This window comes from Felis catus (assembly GCF_018350175.1).
Source record: "Felis catus isolate Fca126 chromosome F1 unlocalized genomic scaffold, F.catus_Fca126_mat1.0 chrF1_random_Un_scaffold_34, whole genome shotgun sequence".
NCBI lineage: Eukaryota > Metazoa > Chordata > Mammalia > Carnivora > Felidae > Felis > Felis catus.
In genome coordinates this window covers 337,670-354,285 of record NW_025408522.1, presented here as the reverse complement: position 1 = coordinate 354,285, position 16,616 = coordinate 337,670, and the positions used below count along the sequence as shown (strand labels likewise).

Here is a 16,616-nt window from a genome sequence, read left to right as displayed (position 1 = left end):
GGGCAGAAGTGCTTGCCAGGTAGGTCACCCCCAGGGCACCCTGAACCTCTGTGTGGTTGGCCTTGGGGGATGCAGGAGTTACTTCTGCCCAAAATTCTGCAGGAGCAGATGGTGACCATACAGGACACAACCTCTTTGCTTTGCAGGTGGATTTGGACGCTGTAAGGGAAGTTCTTCCAGCCAGGATGGCTGTGAGAATACTGAAGACACAGCATGAGGTTGGAGAAGTCTCTGTCTCCAGACAAGACAGCACAGGAGCAGGCATGTCCCCATGCCACAGGCATTCGGCTTCCCTCAACGCAAGCCACTGAGCATAAAAAGAGCTTGGGATAAAAGTGGGTGGAACGGTAGGTTAACTGGCCTCTCACCTTTTGAAATCAACAAGTACCTATTTTAACTACTCCAGTGCCTTTTTTTATACAAGTTGAGTTTCCCCTCCCTGTCCCCATGTCTGCTCCTACATCTCTTCAACCAAGTGATCATTTAAGAAATGTCTTGGATGCCCTGTGGCTCTGCAGCCTCAGTGGGGCTGAGACCAGGCAACTGTGCAGCTGTAAGTGAGGGGTTTCTGTGGCGGGGCAGCCTGCTCACATACCAAGATCTGCACTGTAGCCTCTGGCTCCTGCTGTCCTCTTTTGGAAGAAAGGGATTGTGGCAGCACTGAGCCAAAATAAGAGGCTCACACCCCTAGAACCAGGTTTGTCCTTTGCCCCTCATCACTCCCCCACCTACAGCACCCCCTAATACACCCAGAACAGTCCTTGGGGAATTTACAGCACAGTCAGCATCAGCACCAGGACCTGGACTCCTTGCCCTCAGTGCAGTCAGTGAAGGGACCAAAGGAAATCTCAGGAAATAGGATTTGGAGATGGGGTATGGTGACAGCTCTCGACCTGTCCACCAGCATGGAGACTCCATTTTCAGGATGAAAGATATTTGGCTATGACCAGGGCTCCAGGGAACCCATGGCTTCCTCAGGGCTCTAACAGTTCTGAGATTTCAGAACCATAATCCCACCACGGCCAAGCACGCATGAGGAGAAGGATCATGGAGGAGCATCATGAATTTATGACCTTAGCTTTAAGCCTTGTCTCTTCCTCACACTCAACCATGCACTGCTGGCACAAGGCACAAGGTGTCCTTGGACTGAGGTCCCCAGAATTAACTGCTAAATAAAAACCCAGTCCCTTTCTCCTGACACCTTGAAGAGCAAACACGTCACCTGGGGTTATGGTGCATGCACAGTGGGCAGAGGGAGCAGGTGGCTTGTTGCTGAGTCAGAATTAGCTTGATTTTTTGTTCCTGTTTTCCTTCCCCACTGTTGCCTCTGCAAATTACTGATTTTGTGCCTGTGGCTTCCATTGAGTTTTCCAGAAAAAAAGGAGTTATTAATGTAAACAATCTTGGCCACAGCAACAAAATGTCCTGAAGTGTTGAATTGTCATTTTATCACCAGAGCCCAACCTTTGCTTTCGGTAAAAGAAAAGAAGATGCACTTTTTCTTGAGGAAAAAAAGAAGTAATTGTATCCTAAAGTAATGTTGATTATTTAGTGAGAGAAAACTTAGGGTTGCCTGGGGCGCTCACTGCATTGGGCATTTGACTTCACCTCAGATCATGATCTCATGGTTTATAGGTTTGAGCCTCGCATTGGGCTCTCTGCTGTCAGCACAGAGCCCACGTAGGGTCCTCTATCTTCCTCTCTCTCTGCCCCACCCCCACTGGTTCTCTCTCTCTCTCTCTCTCTCTCTCTCTCTCTTCATAATAAATAAAGAAAGTAAAAAAAGAAAGAAAGAAAAGTGAGGAGGGAAAATTTAGGACAAGAGAGAACTCCAGACTCAAATTCTGTGACAGATCGTGACCCTGACATGACTAGAAGTCAACGTGATTAGAAGTTAACATGGCCAGAAGCTGACACAACCCAAGGACAGCAGAACTCTGCAGAATGACTAAAGATCTCTACAAAAAAATGCATCAGACCTCAATCTTTCCCTGACGAGGTCAGAGAAAAGTGAAACTATATTAGGATTTGCTGCCATGGGACTTTTGAGAGAATTTTTATGGGAGACTTCCTATCCCCAGAGTAGAAATAATAACATTCATATTTTACAATCTTTGGGATAGGTTCACCAATGTACTCAATCAGAAAGCACTCCTTAAGTTATAAATGATTAACAAGCAACAATGCACTTGGTTCCCCAAACAAGGAACTTATGATCTGGATATCTGGGAAAGAGTACAGAAAACATTAAAAGCTCAACATTCTGAGGGGGCTAATGCCCTCAACCCCGAGGTAATCCTCACTCAGTCCCTTGTCCATTCTGCCCTTGTCCCCTTGAGTTCAGACGATGTATATGAAGATGTAGAATTACCCAATAGAGAGGGGAAATAAACTAAGCTTTTATACTCAGCCTGTGCCTTTGGTGCCTTTACAGCCAAAAGATACTCCTCCCCCAACTCAAAAGGGTTAGAAGATAGTGAGTGTCCAGAAACCTCACCGACTAGTTCTGATAAAGTCCTCACCCCAATGCAAAAGTACATTAAGGATGCCCACAAGGCTGGTGACTTCCAGCCATTTCACACTGTCAGGCAAAATGGGCAATATGTCCACGAAGTCCTGCTCTGCCAAATAGTAAAAGAATTGCAGAAATCAGTTCAGTTGAATGGTCTCCACAGCCCTTTTAAAATCATCAGTTTAGAACCTATTTGTGGCACTTATTCCATGTCTGCCTGTGATGGGGGCTCTCTTAGAAAATCATTTTGACCCCAGCCGTCCATGCTGTGTATGCCCAAGAGTTTTATATGCTTGCTTGTGTGACTCATGCCATGCATAACTTTGATGCTGCTATCCTGGTGTCTTTTGAACAATTTTCTGGCCCAGGACACTATTCCCAACTAAGGCAGCTAGCCCAGCTTTGAGTAATTGTCAAACAACAATGCACTAAAATAGTGTGTCATATTCTACACAGGGCATCCCTATTGAAGGGGACTCTAACTGTCTCTCCCCGTTTCTCCCAATATCGAACTTTATGTGGGAGCTTCTCTCTCATTCATTTCCTGGGCCAATGACTATAATGAATAGAGCCAATTGTCTCTGATTAGTGTACCTTGGGATGGAGACTTTAAGGAATATTCCCTAGCAGCCGCTGAAACTCCTTTTGCTTTGGGGAATGTCCCTGTCTTCTCTGGCCTGACATGGACTGCCTAATCCACTAGTGCAAAACCAAAGAAAACAAAACAAAAATCTGTACCTGCTCATCTATCTGAGCTGACAGGCTTTGGGACCACGAGAACTCTTTCTCTACCCTCTGTGCCTTTGTCTGCCTCCAGGCTACTTGGTGGCACCTCACTTTTTCTGCCTTCCCTTCCCCCTCCTACAATTTCTGCACCACCTGGGGTGAGGTCTGCATATCTGGCTCTTCAGTGTCTCAGGCAGCATTACCTACTACCTCCACATTGTCAAAGAGCAAAAAATCTCCCCCTTAGACTTTCACCACCCACTTCAGATTTTCTCACTGGTTTCACAGGAAAAAAATGACAATGGTAAACTTTTAAGAGGACACTAGCTTGTTCTAGTCTCAAGTATTCATACCACCGCTGGAATAATATTCCTTGGACAACCTGGTACGGAGAGACTGAGCATAATATTCGCTAGGTCACTTGGACTTTAATTGACTGGGTCCCAGAAGCTACCTTGAAACAAAATATTTGAATAAGACCATATCCTTCGACCAATCTAGTAAGAATAATATTTTTTTGGAAAGACAGAGGTTGGTATGGCCCTATATTTCTACTCATAAAGGAAAATGTAAAATGGTTGTTAATCTTTGAGACCTAGGCCTTCCCTTCTTGACTCATAGTGTTGGCTATGATGGAATTTATATAAATAAACATATTAACAAAACATGGGACTCCCTGACCAATTTGCATGGCCTACTATTTGCATTCCTTCTCCTTACATTCTCTTTATTACCTCCACTTTACAAACCCAACCAATAGAAAATAAGTATAACATTTCTACCACCATGGGTGGGTTTATGTCCTGAGTAAATAAATATAACATCTACCAATTAAATTTCTCCTCTTTATTAGTTCTTAGTGTGTCTCAGCCTGGGTTCCTATTAATGGCTCTGAGTCCTATATGCATCCATCAGGATGAGACTCACTTTCCAAGCTTGTTCAACACTGGTATTCAGCTGTAAGGCAAAAATGATTTGTTGGCCATTTAATCATGGGCACCTTAGCAGCAGTAAGCATTATCCCCTCTGCCAGTGTCACTGGAATCAGCCTGCATCAAACAGCCAATGTCCTCATTAATTTGTGGTCAATACTACCAAAAAATTAATAAACCAAATTTCTATTGACAGACAAGCTTTGGCCTGCCTTGAAGCTTTTGAAGCTGCAGTGGAATTTATTGGAAAAAGACCTTGTTCCTCCACTCTAAACTGCCCCGTGATCTTAACGACCAGCATATTTGCATAACTGCCATTCCTTATAGTCACTCCCAAGCCTGGGATGCTTTCTAGACACACCTTTACAGTTTTTTTTTTCCTTTCTATGCCTCTAACATTATAGGAAATTTGGTTGTGACATTGAGCCAACAGCTACAATATACAGAAGACCAAATTAGAAATGAATGGCCTGATTCTTGGGCAATGTGGCATGATTTAAATCTTTTCTCACTTACAGCCAGCACACATGTCAAATTCTGGATAATTCTAGGAAGCAGAATACTTATACCGTGTCTCTTTTTATATCTTTGCAGAGTCACCCGCCAAGCCACCCAAAAACAAAACAAGGACCAGGAACTTGTCATGACGGTCTGTGAACAAAAAACTAGAAAAAAACAAGAAAAAAAAAGGTGAGACTGTGGAAATTGAGTATAGGAATCCCTGAGCTTGTACCAATGGGTTAACAAGGCTAAGGATGAAAGCATCCAAGTTTAGGTGATCAGGGCAAAAGTGCCCTGGGCATGGAAAAAGACAGAGGAATAGGGAGTCGCAGGATGAAAGCATCCAGAAGAGGTAAGCAGGGTGAAAGCACCCCCAGCATAGAACAAAGACACAGGAATAGGAAGACACAGAGTGAAAGCATCCAAGATTACGTAAACAGGGCGAAAGCACCCCCAGCATAGTACAAAAGCAGAAAGCTGCTTTCAGAAGATGGAAGCTCCAGAATAGGTATACATGTAAAGAGGGATAAAGACAGCCTCAACAGGGTGAAATCACCTGGAGCAGAGCTAACCAGCAACAAAAACCTGCCTTCTTAACTCTGAGGTAGCATTCTCTGTCTTATCCGTAGGCAAATTAAGATAAACAGACAATGTGTCTCATGCCTGTCATGAACAGCCATCTGCTGGATGCCAGGATTTTTTTTTTATATTGACCCAAACCCCAACACCACATAACATAAAAAGCTCCTTTCTCTCACACACATAGGTTAATAATCACCCTTTTATTCTTTCTATACATCCATCATGTTGGTAAGTCTTCTGATGCTAAAAATACAGAGCAAGGACCCTTACTCAGGGCTCTTTTCTCCTTCCTGACAGTAGGCACTCTTTTATTCAGTTCTGCATCCACTCTATTTCTAGACAAGAGAAACATTGAGAATCCAAGTCTGCACAAGGGCAGGATCCTCCATGTTCCTTGTTTATAATCTTATCACACAGAAGAAGGACCCCACCTTCCCAAGTTGGGACAGAACATGATCAAATGCAAAGAGAGCAGGCTGCAAGCACGGAAACAGGATGGGGACTGCCACTTTGACAGCACAAGGGTGTATGGCAGGTGCTGTTAGGGTATTGGTCCTGGATTTGGGAAACTGAAGCTGGCAATGCACTAGGACAGCACTGCAGTCCTGCTGATGACACCTCATGCCCCCAGAGTCCACCTGCCCCTGCAGAAGAGTCGCATCTGTGACCCTGAACTCTGCCAGAGGATTCGGTCCTTCACCACAGTCACAGGCACATACTCTCCTGGCAGCCTGGGAGCACAGATATCCTGAGGACCTCAAGCCCTGGGGACAGAGCTGGTCAGGGGGACACGGTCACACAGCAGACTTGAGCCTCGTCAAAGGAGGCAGAGCGCAGGAAGGCGCAGACTCTGCAAAGGAAGATGCCTCATGTGGTGACCCCTTGGGGTCATGCTCATGAATGGAGTCAGTGTGCTCGGCACATGGCAGGGACCAGAGATCACCTGCTGAATGAGGAAGAAGTGAGTGAATGAGGGAGTGAATGAGAGAGGGAGTGAAGAAGTGAATGATGGAGGTCAAGTCCACACAGCAGGGGAATTTTTTGGGGCTGAGGTCAGAGGGTATAACAGCCTGGGTCCTAGAAGGTGGCACAGGGTGTGTCCTGCTCTCCTCCCATGGCTGGCCTTCCTTCGTGTAGCACCTGCTGACATCCAGGATCATCTCCATCTCCTCAGACAATGCTGAATGTTCCCAGGAGGTGGGAACCAGGCAGAGACCTGAGCAGGGTCTTCCAGGAGTGCCCTGCCCTAGAGGATCATGTGGCAACCTGCCAGGTGGCTCTTTATGTCTTGTAGGCACCAGGCAATGATTCCACCTCATCTCTCAGAGAATCCAACAGACAACCCATCAAGAAGGCCAAGTTATGTCCTCCAGTCACATATGTGGAAACTAAAGCTAACATCACAGCCTGGGTTCACTAGTAAAACAAGCTAGGTGAGCATCCCAGTACCCTTGAATTTCGATTGTCATAACATCAGGCCTGTATCTCAGCATTCTGGAACTCAGATCCCACCTCCTAGAGCACCCCACTCTCCTGCCATGAGGCCCCTCTGAACTCAGGGGAGCAGAGCTGAGCCATCAGCCTGGGACCAGACATGGTGGCTGGGAAAGGGAGGACCCAGGGCTCTGTAGGCTCTCCCAGTACGGGACCACCAGGGCTCTGTGGTCTCTCTTGATACCAGATGAGTTGGGCTCCATGAACTCTCCTGGTACTGGACAGCTGCTCCCCTTCAGGTCAGGACTTCTCACTGTGATTTTCCTGGGGCTTGGTTTCCTTATGTTGTCAATGGACCTGCTGCTCCCCAGACCATAAACCACCATCTGAGGGCGATCAGCACTGCCCCATAGGGTTTAATTTGCCTGAATTCCTTCCAGGAACGTCCTACATCTCTGACAACTGCTCTCCATGGTGGTCGCCTCCCCTTGGACCTGCATGTGTTTGCTCTTCATCCCAGGAACACATGGACTTTGGAGTATTTTGGGAACAGAGGCTTGGGAAACGTTTCTCTGGAGTTGGGTTGTGAGTAACCCTTTTCCCCTATGTGGTGCCACTTGTCCAGCTTTCTGCATTTCCTTCTTTAAGTTTTCACCAAAGGGGCAAAAACCATGTCATCTCCGGCATCAGGTTATGGTGTCACAGAAGGAACAGGAGCCTCTACCCCAAGGTTATGACCAATTTTACCAAAGGGGTCTAATTTTTTCACATCCAACTTTTAATGCTTTGGGGATTTCAATATCAAATGAGAAAAATTCTGTTTCAAATAAACACAAAATACAAAAATTAATGTGTCCCATCTTAGAATGTGTGGGCAGACAAAAAGGCATCTATTGTGAGGTTCCAGTTATAGGAAAAGATACAAAGTAGCTGAGAACTTCCCTCATCTGGGGAAGGAAACAGGCATCCAAGTACTGGCAGCACAGAGAATTTCCTTCCAAATCAACAAAACAAGATCAACACCACGACATGTCAAAGTGAAACTGGAAAAATACAAAGATAAAGAGAGAATTCTGAAAGCTGCTAGGGACAAACAGGTTTTAATTGACAAAGGAAGACACAGAAGGGTAGCAACAGGCCCATCCAATGAAACTTGGCAGGGCAGAAGTGAGGGGTAGGAAACACTCAATGTGATAAATGGGAACACATGCAGCGAAGATTCCTTTCCCCAGCAAGGCTGTCATTTAGAATAGAAAATGACAGAAAGGCTTTCCAAGACAAACAAAACCTAATGGAGTTCATGAACACTAAATCAGCCCTGCAGGAGACCCTAAGGGGCGACTCTGTGAGTGGAAAGCAGCAGAGACTACAAAGAACCAGAGGCCTCACCAAAAGCATGAAACCTTCAGATAATATAATGACACTAAATCCATATCTTTAACTAATCACTCTGAGTGTGAATAGACTCAATGCCCAAATCAAAAGACACAGGGAATCAGAATGGATAAAACACAAAACAAAACCAAAGAACAAGATCCATCTATATGTTGTCAACAAGACACTGATTTTAGACCCCAGGACACCTCCGGATTCAAAGTGAAGGTATGGGGAACCACCTATCATGCTACTAGAAGTCAAAAGAAAGCTGAAGTCGCCATACTTCCATCAGACAGACAGATTTTAAACCAAAGACTGTAGTAACAGATTCAGAAGGGCATTGGATCATAATTAAGGGGTCTATCCATCAAGAGGAGCTAACAATTGCAAATGTATATGGCCCCAAAGTGAAACGCCCACACATATGAATCGATTAATCCCAAACATGAACAAACGTATACATACAAATACCATGATTGTAGACGACTTTAAGACACCACTCATGGCAATAGGCGCATCATCAAGGCAGAAAATCAGTAAGGACACACAGATCCAATGTGTCATTGGACCAGATGTATTCAGATATACATAGATATATATTGGCCTTAATATATACATTTATATACATGGATATCAACACCGATATATTGAGATCTTTTCATCCAACAGCAGTAGAATGCACATTCTTCTTAAGTACACATAGAACATTCTCCAATATAGATCACATCCTGGGTCACAAAACAGCCCTCCACAAATATAAAAGGACTGAGATCATACCATGCATATTTACAGATCACAACGCTCAGACACTTGGAATCAACCACAAGAACAAAAATCGGAAAGCCTCCAAATGCATGGAGGTTACAGAACTTCCTACTCAAAAAAGAATGGGTCCACCAGGCGATTAAGGAAGAAATTAAAAACCATATGGAAGCAAATGAAAATGAAAACACGCAAACCAAACACTTTGGGATGCAGCAAAGGCAGTCCTTAGAGGAAAATACATTGTAATCCAGGCCTATCTCCAGAAGCAAGGATGGTCCCAAATACAGAAACTAACTTCACTCCTAAACGAACTAGAAATACAGCAGCAAAGAAAGCCCAACGTCAGCAGAAGAAGGGAAACAAAAAAGAGTAGAGCAGAAATAAATCCTATAGAATCCAAAAACAAGGTTTCACACATCAATGAATCTAAGAGATGTGTTTTTTTTTTAAATAAACAAAATTGATAACACCCTTGCCACACTTCTCAAAAAGTAGAAAGAGAGGCCCAAACAGATAAAATCACAAATGAAAGACGAGAGATCACAACCAACCCAACAGAAATACAATAAGAATCCGAGGATACTATGAAAAGTATATGCCAACAACCTGGACAACCTGGAAGACATGGACAAATTCCTAGACACCCACACACTACCAAAAGCCTAACGGGAAGAAACAGAAAACGTGAAGAGACCCATAACCCGTGAAGACATTCAATCAGTTATTAAAAATCTCCCAACAGATAAGAGTCCTGAGCAGGATGGCTTCCCAGGGGAATCCTACCAGACATTTAAAGCAGAGTTAATCCTCCTTCTTCTTCTCAACAAGATACTAGCAAACATAATGCAACGGTATGTTAAGAGAATCATTCGCCAGGATCAAGTGTGATTCATTCCTGGGCAGCAGGGCTGGTTCAATATTCACAAATCAATCAACATGACACATCCCATGAAGAGAAGAAAGGATAAGAACCATATGATCCTGTCAATAGATGCAGAAAAAGCATTTGACAAAATACAGCACCCTTTCTGAATACAACCCTCAAGAAAGTCAGATAGAAGGAATAGACCTTCAAACCCTAAAAGCCACATATGAACGGCCCACAGCTAATAGCCTCCTCCATGGAGAAACACTGAGAGCTTTTCCCCTGAGATCAGGAAAACTAAGGGATTTCTACTCTCACCACTGTTGTTTAATATGATGTTGGAAGTCCTAGCATTAGACATCACACAACAAAATGAAATAAAAGGCATCCAAGTTGGCAAAGAGGTCAAACTTTCACAGTTTACAGATGACACGATACTCTATGTGGACATCCTGAAAGCCTCCACCAAAAACACTGCTAGAATGGATACATGCATTCAGCAAAGCTGCAGGATAAAAAATCAATGCACCCAAATCATTTGCATGTCTATACACCAATCATGAAGCATTAGAAAGAGATATCAAGGAATCGATCCCATTTGCCACTGCACCAAACCATAAAAAACCTAGCATTAAACCTAACCAAAGAGGTAAAAGATCTGTATGCTGAAAACTGTAGACAACATATGAAAGAAACTGAAGAAGACACAAAGAACCTGGAAAATATTCCATGCTCATGGGTTGCAAGAACAATCATTGTTAAAATGTCAATACTACCGAAAGCAATCTGTACATTCAATGCAATCCCAATCAAAATAACAGCAACATTCTTCACAGAACTAGAACAAACAATCCTAAACTGTGGAGAGAACCACAAAAGACCCAGAACAACCAAAGTAAGGTTGAAAAAGAAAACCAGAGTGGGGGAGGCATCACAATCCCGGACTTTAGCCTGTACTACAAAGCTGGAATCCTCAAACGCACGGTATTAGCTCCAAACAAGCACAGAGGCCAATGGAATAGAACAGAGAACCCAGAAATGGGCCCACACATGTGTGGCCAACTAAGCTCCAACAAAGCAGGAAAGAGTAGCCAATGCAAAAAAGATAGTCTCTTTAGCTAATGGTGCTGGGAGAACTGGACAGCAACATGCACAAGAGTGAATCTGGACCACTTTCTTACACCTTACACAAACATAAACTCCAATGCATGAAAAAGCTAACCGTGAGACAGGAAACCATCAAAATCCTAGAGGAGAAAATAGGCAACAACCTCTCTGACCTCTGCTGCAGCAATTACTTATTTGAGCCAAAGGCTCAAATTACTTACATCCTTTCAGAGGCAAGGGAAATAAAAGCAAAAGTGACCTTTTGGGACCTCATCAAGATACTAAGCTGCCACACAGCAAAGGCAACAATCAACAAACCTTAAAGGCAACCGAAGGAATGGGAGAAGATATGTATTTGCAAATGGCATATCACATAAAGGGTTAGGATAAAAAAGTCTATAAAGAACTTGCCAAACTCATCGCCCGAAAACCAAGTAAGCAAAGAAAGGGGCAGAGGACGTGAATAGACACTTTTCCAAAGGAGACATCCAGATGGCCAACGGACACATGCAAAGATGCTCAACATCACGCATCATCCAGGAAATACAAATCAAACCCCACTGGGATACCACCTCAATTGGTCAGAGTGTGGTGGTGACATTCACAACTCCAGAAATAACAGATGTTGGCGAGGATGTGGTGAAACGGGAACCCTCTTGCCCTGTTGGTGGCAATGCAAACTGGTGCAGCCGCTCTGGAAAACAGTGTGGAGGTTCCTCAAAAAATTTAAAATAGAATTACCCTACAACCCAGCAACAGCACTATTAGGCATTTATCCAAAGGATACAGGAGTGCTGATTTGTAAGGGCACATGTACCCCAGAGTTGATAACAGTTCTATCAACAATTGCCACATTATGGAAAGAGCCTAAATGTCCATCAACTCATGAATGGCTAAAGAAGAGGTGGTGGTCTATATACAATGGAATAATACGACTCGGCGATGAAAAAGAATGGAATCTTGCCATTTGCAACACTGTGGAAAACTGGAAGGTATGATGCTAAGTGAAATAACTCAGTCAAGAGAAAGATATCGTATGTTTTCACTCATATGTGGAATTTGAAAACTTCACACAAGACCATAGGGGAAGGGAAAGAAAAAATAGTTACAAATACCTAGAGGGAGACAAACCATACGACGCTCTTAAAAGACAGAGAACAAGCTGAGGGTTGATGGGGATGGGGAGTTAAAGGGGTGGAAAAAAGGGATGGTGGGCATTGAGGAGGGCACATGTTGGAATGAGCCCTGGGGTTATCCAGAAGTGATGAATCACGGGAATCTACTCCCAAAGCCAAAACTACACTCTACACACTATATATTACATAACTGGACTAAATTGTCAAATAATAAAAATAAAGAATAATGAAAACAGGGGAGGGGTGCCTGGGTGGCTCAGTCAGTTAAGACTCCGAATTTGGCTCACGTCATGAGCTCTTGGTTCATGAGTTTGAGCCCCGCATCAGGCTCTCTGTTGTCAGCACAGAGCCTGCTTTGGATCCTCTGTCCACCTCTCCCTACCCCTCCCCTTCTCCCTCACTTTCTCACTTTCAAAAATAAACAAACCCTAAAAATATTTTTAAAGAGTAAAAATAATACAATAACAAAAGCAGGGGGGAAAAACATGAGATTCAAGATTTCAACTCTATATTCCAACATTAGTTTTAAGGATGTAAAATATGCTTTTACTAATATAGACAAATATTCATTTCTGTAATGAATGGCGTTAAGAGTCATAAAATGTTTTAACTGTGAAACACTAATTCAGGATTTTATATGAATACGGCTTTTAAAAATTAATCTTGGGACACCTGGGTGTCTCAGTCAGTTGGGCGTCCAATTCTTAGTTTCAGCTCGAGTCATGATCCCAAGGCCGTGGGATCAACCCCTGCGTCAGGTCCACACGAAGCATGGAGTCGACTTGCGATTCATATGCTCCCTCACTCTCTCTCAAGAATCAACATTAAAAAGAATAGTAAAACAAACAAAAATATGAATCTTAAAGCACAAGATTTAAAGTATAGAAGAGAAATACAAGATTACAGAATTTTGAGCCATTTTCCAGAACTACCATGAAGTCTAATAAAAATATAAAAACCGATTTAAAATTTCGTATAGTTTTATTATTCCACTGGGAACAGCATATGAAGAGCTCTAATTTCCTATCTACACCATATTGGAAGGCAGTTAAGGACCTGTGAAGGAATCTAGCATTAAGCAACTAATCTGTTTATGATCATCCAATTTGAAGATTTTAAAGTCTTCAAATACATGTGTGATTATCAATCAGGACTGAACATTCCCAGGAGGAAAGAAGAAAGGGACTAAAAAAAAAAAAAATCAACTCAGCAGTCTTTCTCAGTTTTAGACATGAAAGAATTTACGTGCTAAATTGAAAAACTATGAATACTAAAGTTTCCCCTGAATAATATAAAATGTATCTTGGGGTTCCTGGGGGACTCAGTAGGCTGAGCATCCAACTTCGGCTCAGGTCTTGATCTCATGGTTCCTGAGCTCGAGCCCCACGTGTCAGGCTCTGTGCTGACAGCTCAGAGCCTGAAGCCTGCTTCAGATTCTGTGTCTCCCTCTCTGCCCTTCCACCGCTCATGCTCCATCTCTCTCAAAAATAAATAAATATTGTTTTAAGAATTTATCTATTGTCGGAAATCTTCAAAAAAGTAAAAATCATCTCCTACAAAGAATTTTGATTACTTTCTTGGAAACCTTTCCTGCCTTATGATTCTGTCATGACAAAGAGTTCATATTAGACAAAAATTTATACATGTTGAGTTCATTCATTTGGTATGTGTGCATGTGTCTATTCTATGCAGATACTATTAAAAAAAGAGTGGCACCTGGGTGGCTCAGCTGGTTAAGCGTCCAACTTGATTTTGGCTCAGGTTATTCAAGCTCTGTGTCAGGTTTGACACCAGCAGCACAGAGCCTGCTTAGGATTCTCTCTCTCTCTCTCTCTCTCTCTCTCTCTCTCTCAAAATACATAAACAGTTGAAAACAAAATTAAAAAAAGATAAATCAGAATGCAGAAAACATTTTATATATATATATATATTTTTCAGAGTGTGGCAGCTTAAGTGGCACCTGGGTGGCTCAGGCAGTTAAGCATCTTGATTTGGGCTCAGGTCATCATCTCACAAACCGGTTTGTGAGTCTGAGCTATGCGTCGAGCTCTGTGCTGACAATGAAGAGCCTGTCTGGGATTCTCTCTGTCTCTCCCCTCTCTCCCTGTCCCTACCCTGCTTGTGCTCTCTCTCAAAATATATAAATAAGCTAAAAAACAAAACAAAAACAAAAAACAAATTCAGTGTTGCAGCTTCAAATTTAGTTTTTCATTTCACGGATAAAGAACCTTATTTACATCACCAGAAATTTTACTTAATGAAAAGAATAAATGTTTATTTCCTCTCTTTCTACTCAAAAACACCTAAAATATACCAAGATTATACCACACAGTAAGTTACCATAGAACCCCCAAAAAGACAATAGCCAAAAATTGAAAATTCACAATCAACCTGGTATGGCCTAAAACAGATTTCACTTTGCATTCCTTAGAAACACAGGTTTTGCTAAACTAAATCTAGGATATCACCTTTATTAAACTGAAATGTAAGGGCAAAAATTTCTTCCAGTTCTTCACAGAAATCAGCTGTAAGTCATTCAGAAGAGTCTAAGCTTTTTTTTTTTTTTTGTTACCTGGCTTTTTTTTTAATTTTCACTTAATATTTTCTCCCACATTTTATAATTTAAAGAGCATATGCTCTGCCTTAATCCCACTATTGCTGGTGTGATTTTATGATACTTTCTCTCAACTCTTCATACTTTAAGTTCCTCTCACCCCTTTAAAATGAATTCTTCCCCTTCACCCCCCTCCTCATCTTCATATGCATGGAGCTATTCTTTCCAGCTGCCTTCTCCTTCTTTGCTTCCATAAAGGCATACCTGAGAATTGTCTACTCCCACCAAACTTTCTAAATGTCAATCCTGTACATTCCTCTCTGCTGTCATTACACTGATTTCTATTATGATCTTGAGGACTTCCATTTCTTCCTAAGATTCTTTTCATCATTATAAGGAGCAAGAGGATGGTATGGGGTGGGGGCAGTATAAAACAAAACAACTTACCTTTGCAAGACCAAGGACAGCTAACGTCTTGAGAGAAGGTTTCAGAAGAGATTTAGATGATGGTAAAATAGGAAGACGATCACCATAAACTCTGGCTGGTGGTTTGGAAAGAGTTTCAGCCATATCTTAATTTTCAGAATCAGGATTGTTGTCCTCAGATAAAGTTCCACCTTCTGGTTTCACAGTGCCACGTTTTGCTCTCACTTAGTAGAAAACAAAGCAAAGAGGACATGAAAGTATCTGTAACTTCAAATTAGTGAATAACACAAGAATGGACAAGAATTAGTGAATAATACAAGCCTTCCAATAGCTTACCGTTTTTAATGAATTGCCAAGAAGAATGCAGTAGCTTTGCTACATGTGGTTTTGGGACATTCTAGAATAGAATTAATAGCTTTAAGGATTATAAGAATCCAATTCAATAAAATCATTGAATTACCAAATGAGCACCATTACACAAGGAACACAGGCTTTGGAATCATTCAAATGTATATTCACATCTCAGTTATGCCATTTACTATTTATTACTAGTCTCCATTTTTTCATGTGGTGAGGATTACAAGAGATCTCATAGGTAGTCTCAAAATGTTACTTGCCGTACCTGTAACTGATTAATATCGGGTAAATGTTTTACCAAAGTAATCTCAGATAAACATTGAACCCTAGGTAATTGAAAGCATGTTGAAAAAACTAACACTAAGAAATTTAAATATGTTATCTTGTGAAGTGTTTGCATGATTTAGACTGGCATGAAGTATCTCTTGTAAGAGTAAATATACAAACTTACTCTTCAGTGGTATCTTAGGTCAGTAAGTTGGAATTGCAAACAGTTTAAGTGGCTTCTGTTTCTCAAAACACTAAAGACAAATATGACTGTTTAAATGTAGCTCCTTACAGGACCACTGGGTGGCTCAGTCAGTTAGGTGACCCACTTTTGATTTCAGCTCAGGTCATGAACTCACTGTTAGTGGGGTTCAAGCCACACTGTCTGTGCTGACAGTGCAGAACCTGCTTGAGATTCCCTCCTTCCCTCTCTTTCTGCCCCTCCCTACTAGCATTGGCTCATTCTCTCTCTCTCTCCCTCCCTTTCCAGGAGAAATACAAACATTACAAAAACATTTAGCTCAGCTCCTTCCAAGAAAGAGGAAAAAAGGATAATAAACCTTGTGGGACAATAAGTCATGGATGAAAACCACACACAGACAGTAGAATTCCGTAACCAATATGTTGACAATGGAGTTGACAGAAAGTGATGTACTAAAAGAACAGACACTAAAGAAATGTTTTCTGCAAGGAAACATTATTGTGGGGGTAAACCATGAAAAAAAAAAGCATGGTGGGGGGAACACGTAGGTGGCTCAGTCAGTTCAGCATGCAACTTCAGCTCATGAGTCATGATCTCACGGTTTGTGGGTTTGAGACCCATATTGAGCTCTGTGTTGACAGCTGGGAGCCTGGAGCCTGCTTTGGATTCTGTGTCTCCCTCTGTCTCTGCCCCTACCCTGCTTGAACTCTCTCTCTCTCCCTCCAAAATAAATAAACTTTAAAAACATCAAAAATACCTTAAAAAGCATGGGGGGAGAAGAGGAAAAAAGGAAAAAAAAAAATAAAACAGGAGCAATCAATCAAGCATGAGCTTAAGACAAGGAAGAAAAGGAGAAATGTGAGCAAACTAAGG

At 42.2% G+C, this 16,616-nt stretch overlaps 1 long non-coding RNA gene across 1 annotated transcript; it reads left to right on the top strand.

Moving 5' to 3' along the window:
* The first annotated feature begins 4,456 nt into the window (after window positions 1-4,456).
* On the top strand, window positions 4,457-10,442 carry LOC111558928. Its single transcript, XR_002740030.2, has 3 exons — window positions 4,457-4,860; window positions 6,548-6,686; window positions 7,128-10,442. It is a non-coding gene; the product is annotated as an uncharacterized LOC111558928 (long non-coding RNA).
* Window positions 10,443-16,616: the final 6,174 nt, after the last annotated feature.